Source organism: Patiria miniata, unplaced genomic scaffold, assembly GCF_015706575.1.
Source record: "Patiria miniata isolate m_02_andy unplaced genomic scaffold, ASM1570657v1 HiC_scaffold_15, whole genome shotgun sequence".
NCBI classification, from domain to species: Eukaryota; Metazoa; Echinodermata; class Asteroidea; order Valvatida; family Asterinidae; genus Patiria; species Patiria miniata.
Genome location: NW_024037053.1, coordinates 4666303 through 4678985, shown reverse-complemented (window position 1 = coordinate 4678985; position 12683 = coordinate 4666303).

The following is a 12683-nucleotide window of genomic DNA, read 5'->3' as shown; positions in this document are numbered from 1 at the left end:
TAACCGCTGTAGGCCACACGCTGGTCACGACGTAAAAACAAGGGATTTTCTTAGGCCTATCAAATTTGCCAAGTGTGCGAATGTAAATTTTATTGACAACAGAACATAGGCCAAACAAAGGATCAAAAAAATGTTGATGGAAATTGTAGTCGAGAAGATTACTTACTCACTGTTGGTTTTTGCCCCGGCATAGACTTTATCAAAAATGGTTTATTCCAGCAAAAAATAACCACTACAATTATGTTTACTGATTTTTACACTTCAAAATATAGAAGTCAATTATACATCATTTAAAATATACACCTGCAGTGGCTTGCTCATCGTATACAGTATTAAACAGAGTTTTTCATTCTTTTTATGTGGGAGAGTCTCTGTTCTGCTCTAGGCCAGGGTGACTTGCTTTATTTGTTTTATTCTATACAGTGTATAACGTAAACAAGGCAGTTTCCGATCCGAAGGTCACGCTTGTTTACACAACAAAGTAGGCCAATATTTGGTGGGTGATATTATCAACGATGAACTACAGGGAGCGTGAATTAACAGGGCATATATATGATACGACCTGTATTATTGGCCGTTCAGCTTTCAGAAAACTTGAATTAAGTATTATGAGTGGGCCCACAGAAATGAAAGGATCACACAGCTTAAAAGCGTTATAACGAAACAATTATGAACCGACTTTTTTAAAAAAAATTAGTCATAATAGACTTCAAGTTTATAAATGTGGCTATTTTGGACTAAAAAATGAGTGTGTCACAGTTTGAGCATTCCTCCATGGTTTGAGAACAATAAAGTATAGGCCTACGTCATTCTTAATTTCTGAAACTATAATTTTATGAAGACCGACATAAAAATATAATAGCTTGCAGTTTTTATGATGATTTTTTCCCCACTTATCTTTTCCAGGGAAATTCCCTCCATTTTTGGTAAAGGATCTAAGCTGGGTGTACCTCCCCTTCTTAAACCGGACCCTTTTGATGCGCTTGAGAACTACGGCGCGTAATTCCATGCATATTTGTGGTTTCGCCTTGTGAGGCCACGCGATCAATGTTCCCTTTCACAGTACAGGCAAGGAGCCGGATCGCTCAGACAGTGTTCACAAAACCGCGAACGTCACTGAGTTTTTTCCCGCGAAAAGGTTTGCCTCCAAGGGGGTAAATGCATTCACGAATTGGATAACTTTACATTAGATCCATTTAAACCAAACAAAGGATCGTTTTATTTCTTTAAAGGGTGCAGCAACCTCGTCAATTTCTCAAAAGAACATGATTTTTTTAAAATCCAAGTTGTGCAAAAAAAAAGTTGTGCGGTCTGGCTGCTTCAGGCAATTTCTCAAGCTTCGGTTTCGGTTCTCAACTTTTACGTACTTTTCAACCTCTTCGAATTAACGAAATCGCTTACAAAATAAACATTGCCCGACATTGTACATGTACCACACGGAACTAACGCGAAGTCTCTAAAATCTCTAAGCCTACATTAAAAAAAGAAACTTTTAAAGGACCCTCCCCCGTTCAACCATCCAACTTCAGAACGTGAATGCTCTTAGTGGAGCCAAAGCCGGAATTAAAATCAAAGTGAGTGCGAAAATTGTCCCGAAAAATAAACTCGTCTCACTGAAAAAAACAAAACAGAATTCTGATGACCTATCTATCGCTGGTTTACACTCGTGTGTATAATGGGAAGTTCCACACTAAGATTCGGAAAGTAATGGGTACCAGGGAATCGTCTGTCACATCACGCACGAAGTTCACAAGACAATGCACAAACTTGGAAACTTGACCTCAAAACGATTGCCTTTTAAATTACTCCATCCGTAGTATAAGTTACGCGGCAAGACATAATGTTATTGGTTATGAAGGTTGGTGATGCTTTGATAGCCCCGAAAGTGCGCACGCTGGGTGCCTTTCCATGAACTCGGGGTCAAGGGTCATCTTTCGGTAACAGGATGGGCCATTTCCAGTCTGCAAGGCGGGTCTCATGTATGGTGGCCCTGAAGGGACATATCAAGGCTGAAGGACTCATAGCCAGTCTCGTGCTGGGCGGTGAATTGATCAGAATAGTCGATGCCTCTCACATGGATACCCACATAGGCGAAAACTCAATTTAATATTAAAAAAAATTCCAGTTGCCCCAACCGTGGGACTTGTTCGACCGTAACAGTGCATGGCGTCACTTGGGGTACCCCTCCCCGGCCCCACCCCTCCTCAGAATATACGCCATTGCGTCGACCCATTAACCCCAGAAACGCACTGGGTGTTTTTATTATGAAAGACGGTATTTTTTTAAAAAAGTATTCAATCGTTATTCAGTATTGTCAAACCGGAACGGAGTGTCCCTTTAACTCGGGAACTTCGATATTATATTATGTAAGCATTATATTTCATTATATGTCTCTTATAATCCCTAATCAAAACAATAACAAAGAGATCAATGACCGATATTAACCAGACCACCGGGGGTTTTTTTTTTAGAGTGCACACATGCTGCGGACAGGAAGTTGCGGTTTTGAATGTGGCGGTTTTATCAGACCGCCACGGCGCGCCATACCTGTGGTGTGAGAAATGGCGCCTTCGGTTTTCTCATTCCAATAAAATCCCTTGAAATTGAGAGTTTGAATAATACCGCAAAATATACCCCAGTTGAACACGACTTTAATTTTCATTAAAATCCTAAATTTCGAAGGGAAAAAAACGGGGTGAAAAAAAAATCAGTCCACCCAAAGAGAAAATGGGGTCCGTTCTTTTTCTTCCTGGGTTCCAAGTTATCTGAACATCTGTGCATCCTGGGGGAGATATCGGAGAAGCGCTTTCACTTACACCCGGATCTATTTCACTGGAAAAAAACTACAACTTGCCAACTGTTTTAGTTTCACTGCATGATACTGCATGTTTAGATTCCTGTTCTAGGAAAAACACTGCCAATCAGGATATGGAAAAGCAATACAGGTCGTTTTGTATTCCTCTTGAATTTTTTTTTCATCATATCATTTCCTTGTTTAGTTTCAATATGCCCGAGTCTTTAGTTGAAGCTTGATTATTTTGCATACACGTGTCGGTTTTCATGAAACTATTCTTTTGGTGGTATTAGTGAAATATCACAAAAAATGAATGAAATTCATCAAATAACTTCCAATTGAGGAGAATGGCAAAGAACAATAGCAAGCCCTCGTCTTATGTGCAGTGAGCATTCCATGAGTTGGTTCCCAAACTTTTGGAATTTACTCATCAGTGACCGCTACGGGTACTGCCCTAATAATATTTTCACTATTAATGTTTGTAAACAAACCCCTGTCATATGAGAGCATCATGCGCACGTGTAATGACAATTAACAAAGCCTAGGCTAAATACAAGGTCTTAGTCAAACCACACTCGTCAAAACATCGCGAGTTTTAGTCATCAGCGATATTAGTCAGCAAAATCGACGTTTTTGTTTTGCTGTGGATTCGTCGAAGCGTGGAACGTTCAAGCGCAAAATCACACATCACGGGACCTTGCATGCATCCCCGCCGTGGTGGTATAGTGTGACGTATATGGATTGAGGGGGCGGAGTTATGGAGAATTGGAGGGCGGGACACATTCCCACAATCGCCCTCCATGCTGGTACGTCAAGTGGAGTGTATTTTGAGAAATCTTTCTGACTATTCCGAAATGCGGGTTTAATTTCCAAGTTGCAGGTAGTACCTGCATCAGTTCCCACGTCATGCTGGTTGTTTTAGGTATTTCATCTTCCAAAACATGTTCATTAATTTTGAGCTAGTATACCCGTACCATAAAAACAGATTGGGTAATTGTAAAAGTCGTGTCTTCTTTTACGGTGTTCAGGTGTTTGTGAGAAATCTAAAAACAGGTGATCGTAAATAAAACTATGACGCTTTGAACACTTTCTATAACCGAATAGGAAATTGATTGAATTTACAACAAGGAAGGAACCCTCAGGAACATTGTAACACCAAAAAATAATTTGAAGTTCACTGTATGCAGACTGACTCCATAACGAACCCATATCAAGACCTCCAAAGTTTGAGTTACTTTTTGTGTTTCTCTTTTTCCCCATCCCACCTTTCAGGACATCCGGATCATGCCGGAGGGATGTTCCGGGTTCGAACCCCGGTATAATAAAAAAATCCAGGATGATTGACCTGTATGTCTCTACTTTGTTTCCTAAGTCTTGCATTTCATTTATGTATTTTGTTCATTTTGCATTGATCCAGCCACCTTGAGAGTTCCGCAGGACATTTTCAGTTTCCCGCTTTGGAAAGGTGCGAATAGTCACGCACCCAAAAACTAGCTTTTAAAAGTACTATCACAAGGACAGTTCACCGTATGCATCCAAAATATCTGCATGTATCTATTAAAACAAGCCCATTTTAGACATGCAGATAAAATAGTCCACTTACAAGTGCCACATGAAATGTTCTCCAAAAGTAGTCTATATAAATGGGTACAACCGCAAACTTTACGATATTTCACTTTTGCTACAAATTAAATGATCAAATTTCCCCAAAAGTTCAGTATAAACACCTGATCATTCCTTCTGTTTTTTTATTTAATTGACCACGATGAGCATTTTACACATTTGTGTTGATGTATTGCTTTCGTTTCCGCATTGCAAGTATCGGGAAGGCCAGCTCGTGCAAGCGCGGCATCACGTGCATTTCTTAATAAAAAATTCGTAAATGACTCAAAAAAATTCAGTTTAGATTTTAGTTAACTTGGGGGCCATCATTTTCAAACGGCACAAGGCGGGATATCCGTTGTACAGGGCATGTATTCATAAACCGAATTGAACAAATCGGGCCGATGTTACAATGAACTATTTAAAAATTGGCAATGTATTTTCTTTTTGAAGAAGAGTCTTGGGTTTTTTTTGTAGACGAACTGCATGCCAACCTGAGGTTTATGCAAGTCTAGTATTTGAAATATCATGATCAGTAAAGCAATTTCACTTACGGCCTTCCCTATTTCAGTCAATAATGCGGCTAAAATATTAATGCATTGATATAAGGTTTCGCTTATCAACTGGCACAGAAGTGGTTATGAGCTTGCGTGTTTAGGTTTGGCTATTATATCAACAACTATACCCGCTGATTTTTCCCTATTTACGGGAGGGGAAGCCCCAGATCCGCCCCGTCATTCATGATGATCTCTCGGTTGGCGTGGGGCCAATTTCCTGGTCCGTGAGAAATCCAATGGCGAATTAGCGAATTAGCTCATTTAACGCCTTAATGTTTACATGCGCAGTTTGTTTTCGATTGAAGAGTCAGAACATGAAGAAGAAACATGGCTTTATCAGTGGCGGATCCAGGATTTTCCTAAATTTTGTTGGGATGTTGAAGTGCAAGATTTTTTTTCAGGGAGGGCGGAGGCGTTGCATTCAACGCATAACAAGACCAAGGGCCTGAAGCAATGGGCCTGAAGGAATGAACATTTGCAATACTGAGAGATGACGCTATTTAGGGAACTGTAACTAAAATTTGGACTTTCGTTATGTAATTACTAAACATTTGTTAATTGGAGGGGGCGGGGCTGGCCAACCCAACTAGCCCGCTGGATCCAACCAACATAAGGCCCTATATAAAACTTTAAAAAAGAGTATAGGTAAAAATAAAGGTTCTCTAACATAATGTTGAATTTGAAATGTAGTTCACTGAGTTCATGTCTTCGAGCTTCTTGCAATGGCAACTGACATCTTTTCTCACTCGTTGAAACCCTACAACACAAGGCTTAACCAGCGATTCTCGGATTTGGAATGTAAGGCGAACTTGGAGTTGAATTTGGTGACATTCCGTATATAGACCTACTTTAAATTGCATAAAACATTAACAAACACTGGGTGGTTTTCTTTGTACATTTTCACCGTATTGGTTCGATGTAATATGTTATTATCTTGCATTTATATCACTGACTGAACCATTTTCTGGATAATATCGGGGCTTTGGGGAAATGTTGAAATCAGAAGTAAAATATCGTTGGATCAGTTTTTTATTTTATTTCTTTCTGGTAATATGAAACCAAGGATTCCTCAAATGCCCTAAGCACTGTAGCCCGAAAGCCTGACGAAACCTGTAGAGAGGAGACAATGAGAAGAAATTACGGTTTTAGAGGCGGAAAGAAAAGCCCAGAGGAATATTCTAATCCACATATTGGCCCAGGCGGGATTCGAACCCGGGTCACAGCGGTGGAAGGCGGGGAAACTACCGCTACGCCAACCTGACTCTCCCAGTTGTGCGAGATCCGTAAAATGCGGTCAAAGGTTTTGGACATTTCAACACATTAATTTCCAACTCGAAGAAAATACGCATTTACCAAACAATAAAAATCAAAACCATCATGCATTACTTCACGACATTCATTTTCATCTTTTGCTTTGTTCGAAATTTACAAACTTTTTGTTAAATTAGGGCCCATTTTAAGTCCGTACAGTGCCATCCCAATGTCGGTTTTCAATATGTGTATGCACGAAGCACTTATTGATTAAATTTACCCAGTCCATGTATTTCTAGTCATCGTACACACATTAGCAATGCCGCGTAGGGAATAGTTCACTAGCCCGGCGTTAGAACATGTAATTGACCAAATAAAACAAATCAGCTCACTGTCACAGTAGTAATTAGGGGACATTTCGACTATGGAAGCGTCTTGAACCTCAAATGTACCCGAGGCGCGCGTCTTAAGTCTGACGTCACAGCCACCGGCACGTGCACCGCCTCCAGATGACGTCACATCATCACGTGCCGCACTTAAAGACGTCAAAGATTTTTCTAGGCTCTTGTGACGTCACGTGTTTGGACTGCGATTCGGCACGGAGCTCTTCCTGTTAACAAAATAAAAATTGAAATTTAGAACAAGAGTATAGCACTCCCACCCACCCGTTCCTTCTTATTGGAATATTTTGATTGTGTGTTTAAGGAATCACATTTATTTTCAAAAAAATATGCGATTTTAAAAATCTCTTTTAAATCTTATTCCATTTAAATCACTGCTTTACTATCTCATCTTAATTAACAATTAAGGTCGACCTGATTAACGCTCTTTTTTGTTCTCATTCGATCGGGCGGATGGTTTTCGTGATGTGTGTTTCAATCTCGAGATTTCAACACCACTTATATTACAGTCAAAGTAATTGGAGTATATTTTTCATCATTTTAACGGATAAAGGAATTTTTACGATTGCAATAGCCCATTTTACTTTATTATTATGTGACAAGTCAACTTATGACTGACCGAAAAAGTGTCTCATAGAGGGACTTCAAAACAAGAACATTTTGCAACATCATTCAGAACTTTCCATTAAGACTGTGTTGCCAACCACTTCCTGTTGTAAACAACAGTACTGAGAAACCATATTCGTCAATTTTTTTTGAAAGATCCGTGTTGAAATATCTACTCTCTTTTCAGATTTGTTGTTGTTATTAATTCCTTACCAAATACAATGCAACGCAATGTCAGCTTACGCGGAAATATTATTATGCAAGTTAAATTATAAATGGCAAAGTAAACTCGATAATCTGAAACTGACGAATTCGGGAATTTTAGGGGTAAGTCTTACTTGATGAACAGAGAAAAAACAGAAAAATTAAGCAATTCAAACATTAAAAAAGAACGGGTATTTGGCCTTAATTTAAATAGCCTCGAGAGTCATATATTGAGATTTATGACGATGTTATTCCATCATCTTTAAAACAAAAACAAGGGTAGAGGATTTGTTTTCAAAATTTTATGACGATTACTATTCTTTGATTCCAACCAAATAGGAAATAACGACGATTGTATATCATGTCGGTATTCATTTCCTGTGTTGAAATTTTGTTTGTGGACAAAATTTAGAACCAAAAGCTATCAAAATTAATAGTTTCCGTAATTGTTATTTTTTTACAGGTACAACAGACTATACTCCCACACACACGTAGGCCTAAACCTGTGTTTTATATTTCCAGCCACCCACACAAGTCAATATTGTGCAGGCATCTTCCAGCGATATCATTTGTTTCTGAGTGGAAAATGGAAAGACAGATGTCACACAATCGGAAGCATAATCTCCGGTCCAAAAAATATACTTTTTGTCTGAGATTACATTCTTTTGGGTGTGTTTATCGTTTTTGATTTTTGTGTGTGGACCGGCAATATCTTGGAAAGGGAAGGAATATGTTATGGACTGTGTACACTATACTGCCTTAAGCTATTAAAAGTTGGGCACCTGATTTAAGTGGAAAGAAATGCGTTTTCATATCAGGTTTTTTTTTAAATTTAATCTGAACTTTAATTTTAACTGGATTTTTTTTATCACTTTGAAGACATATTCAGACGGAAAACGTTTTATGATGTGAAAGTATAATAATAATTGCACTAGCAATTCATTTGCACTGAAATTGTACATTTTCAAAAATAAGTTTAGGAATGAAAGTAGCAATCTGTGTATCTTATCGCGAGAAGAAAATCTTGAGTCTCAAGCAGAAGATTCAAAGTTTCTTCACTAAATTTTATATCCTTTGAACTTTCAGCATGACAAGACAAATACTCCCACAGACGAAAGACTATACACTCAAACATTTTAATACAATTCTATATCCTTCTATCACAATCATGTGACCAGGAAGTACACATGACAAAACTGCAAATCACATTACAATGCTCTGTGAAGGTTTGTTTCAAGCGGATAAACTCATTATACTATATCAAGACGAAATGCCAGCCCCGCTAATTCAGAAATTGGATAGAACGCATTTTTTGTTTTCAATTCCAATGGCAAGGTCAATCTTTTACATCGTTCACACATGAATAATTCGTAGACATTCAACTGTACAATTCCTCCTTATGGTACATGTACATCCTATTGATTTATTTATGCATTTTTCATTCACGTAGGCGCAGCCGAACGCATGCAGATGGCGGGAAAATGAATAAAGCGGAAGTTATCTCTCGCGTTCCCGCGCTCAATCGCTTAGCGCAGACGTCAATGGAAAGAAAAGACAACGCTGTCTATTTTTAGCACCGTGCGAGGATGAATTAACGGATCGTCGACTTTGCGCGTAGGGATGGTAATAAATTACTTTTCAATATAACTCATCATTTTCGCATTTTTTTTCAGGAATTACCGACTAGTATATGTCTTAAATTAGGGACAAGCTCAAATATGATTTGGCAATAAGCTTAAATATTTGTATCCTTACATTTTTTTTCAGAGAATATTCTTTATTTTCTTTTTAGAAATAAATAGTTGAACCCCGAGGCCGAATGGACGAACCAGTTATGCCGGCGCGATGTAAACATTCCCGCCCCCACAATTCTGTGGTTTGGAATTTTCAGACGTAAATGTTAATTATGGTGAATCGGATATTTTGAGCTCTGTATTTAGAAGAAAATAAATAGATATTTCCTAAAATATTGCCTCCAAAAAAGGAAATCCGTTGAAAAGACAAATTATACATTATTCAATAGCTTATCTTAAGTTCCCTCATAAACACTTTTTTTTATAGTTAATTCATAAATGTTTGTAAATGTACTCTTTCAAATAAAATGTTTTGAACAGGTGTTGAGCCTTTTAGTTTGGTAGGACTAATATTATGTTTCATGTTAAGTTCCATGTTTTCAAATGGTGAATTATAGTGCCTCAAAATTTGGCGGTAAATATCATTACTATATATACATCTTCAGAATGCCCGGAATATAATCATTGGTGAAAATATGGCTGAAAACGTCATTACATTTTCCGTTATTGACTGAAAACCTTTTTATGGATAGGCATCGATTGTATATCATCAATATCGATATTTGCGGAGGTCATTATGCGTTCAATAAAAAAAATAGCGGCAAAAAATGGGCAAAACAAGTCAGCAGACAGTAAGCCTAAAATACGGTTGAAGAAATCTTATTTGCCGTCTCAGATAAGATACTTTATTAAGGTAGAGTGCTCAAGATTTTAACAGCTATTTAGTTACTTTCGTAACTTTCGTTACATTTATGACTTTCGTTACATTTATGAACAAAAACTTCGAGCTCCAAAACGAGTGCATTGGGATTTATTTTGGGACTGAATAACAAACAACAGAACTGGTTTCGTGGAAATGACTCAAGACTATTTTATTTGGCAGTTTAGCATAGCTATATCAACTGCAATGTGCATCAAATTTAATAATACTTCTTGCAGATTGCGGGGATGATGCCACGAAAAGCAGGTTGATTTCACCCATGCCATGTAATCCTATCCCACACCTCCCCCTTCCATATGTGTTTACGAGTCGAATATTCACCTCTCCCCCTCAAAATAGCCATTGCGAGGCCAAAATTACGCTACGTCGCTCCCTCTGCTTTATGGTATCTAGAGGAGTGATGGTCATCAGATGCGTACCACATCTTGGCATCGGTCCAAAAATCACGAGACGTCTGGGTGTTAAGAATGCGACGAGAGAGACCAAGACGGCACGGGAGATGATAATTTTGATTCTTGAGATTTTTTTGTATACGATCTTCTCGGGCCGTCTGCTGACGTCATACGGCGCGCGCGCCCTGGACAAGACTATACGACTGTTTCCTGCAGTGAATTTACATAAGGATCAGGACAGATGAGAAAGATGAGCAGACGTACTTTGAAAGATAACCCGCGATTCATCTTCGTTACTAAGCAACCGATGTAAAGAAAATGTCCCTACTGGCGCGCATGTACAGATTTTGTTTCCCTAGTCTGGACATTATGTGATGGCTTCGTTTTGAGCGAGAAATTTCACACTTTTCATAATTGGTTATTAGATATACGGAGGGGGTACTGGACAGACAACTCTCGTTAATGACGATGTTGGAATGGTTCCAGCACTGCACTTTACTTCCACGTTCCAGACAGCTTTAGGGTCACGTGCTGCATCAAAACATTGGACAGAGTTCAAAGGAAATACAGTCAACGACAAAAGCACACATCGGAGTCACATGAGTATAGAGGAGTGGGCGGGGATTGGACATAAGAATTAGAAGGGCGGGTGTCTTTTTTAGGGGGGGGGGGGGCGTTGGGGACTGGGTACAAAAATTATGCAACTTGTAATAATGGCCAGATATATGATTCATGTTTCGTTGTGCAGCACTGTTATTATCGATTTCGCTCCAGTCATCGAACCACGCAGCATTTAGCGTTGCAGGCTGCATCAGATCAATAATCTCGCAGCGACAAGCCGATAAAGATGCAGAGAATTATGGACATCTGGCTGTAAAATCTGTCGGTATTTGTGGCATGATTTAAAGGCTAATGAGATCATTTGCATACCATTTTTTGTACCAATTCCGGGAATATAACAGCAGTCAAAATATTATGCAGGAAACAGCAGGATGTTGACAAAATGACCTGATGGAATTTTAACACAACATTGATATAATATCCGGGAATTATAGTTTTCAATAAAATAGTGTCCAATAATACCAGTTTCCAACTTTGAGACCCTGGATCAGCTTTTGTTTTCAAGAAAAATGTATTCAACGGGGTGTGATTTCCTCTCAATTTCAACCACATGAATTTGACTAAACAAGTTTTATTACAACCTATTTTTAATTTTTTGTTTTACTCTTTTTTCATTTTCTACCCGAGAATCTATTGAACCGATTAATCTATTGTATATACAGCGCACATCTCCCTTGAATATTTTACTTTCCATTTCTAAATTCCTTAAACAAAAATCTGACGAAATTATCTCTTGAGTTCTCTTTTTCACACCCATACAAGTATTATCTCTCACCTCGTGGAGCCCTGCCATTGCACTTTCACATTCAGTGTAAACCTTATGGCTTCATGTGTATATGTAAAACACCACTTATTATACCACCAACATGTAAAGCATATTGGACAATGCATTAATAACCCGCACACAAAGAAACATAAATCTCCCGCACCATTTTGTGGTTTTAGGGGAGTGGAACAGCGGTTTGGCATGGTAGATGTGTGAATTAAAATTCTTGGAAAATACCCATAAAAATTTGGTCGTAAAAGGTCACATTTTTTTTGGAGCACAGATGTTGAGGATTTTTGTATTAATTGCCGGAAAGCTGTGGCATTATATGATGAATGTCAACGGTTATTCAGAGGTTAAAATCGCAGGCCTGAACCGAACCATGAACAGAGGATTATACCAAACCTCCTTCTTGAAAAAAATAATCACGGGGCATTTTTGGCTTTAGTTTGATTAAATTTTGAAGTTCTGTAACTGGATAAGCCAACCCGGTTTTTGAAACAATACGTGGACGGAATGCAAATGATGTAAATGTTCCACCCACGTCTAATGCCTGGTTCAATATCTAGAGCTCCTGACTATTAACCCAAATCATATTAACATTAGATTTGAAATGAAATATTATCACTAAATGATAAATCGAGTGTTGCAAATGCTTGATAATAGAACCAGTATTTTTTATGAAGTAGTTTAATTGCTACATAGGTTGTTCTTTTGTCAGTTTTCTACGAAAACACTCCCATCTCGAATGAAATTTATGAATGAACTGGTGTCTCACTGTCATCTTTTTGAATAAATATTCTATGCGCATCACGCGGACTTTAGCTCTTGACGTCATTTATTTACTCACGTGATCGTACGATGTAACACCGGCTGAGTCAATCAGATATCGTGACGAGTTTCTCTTTAATGAATAACCATGCGATAAGTGTGAGTGGTGGCGACATTTTGAACGGGGGGACCATCCACTATTTT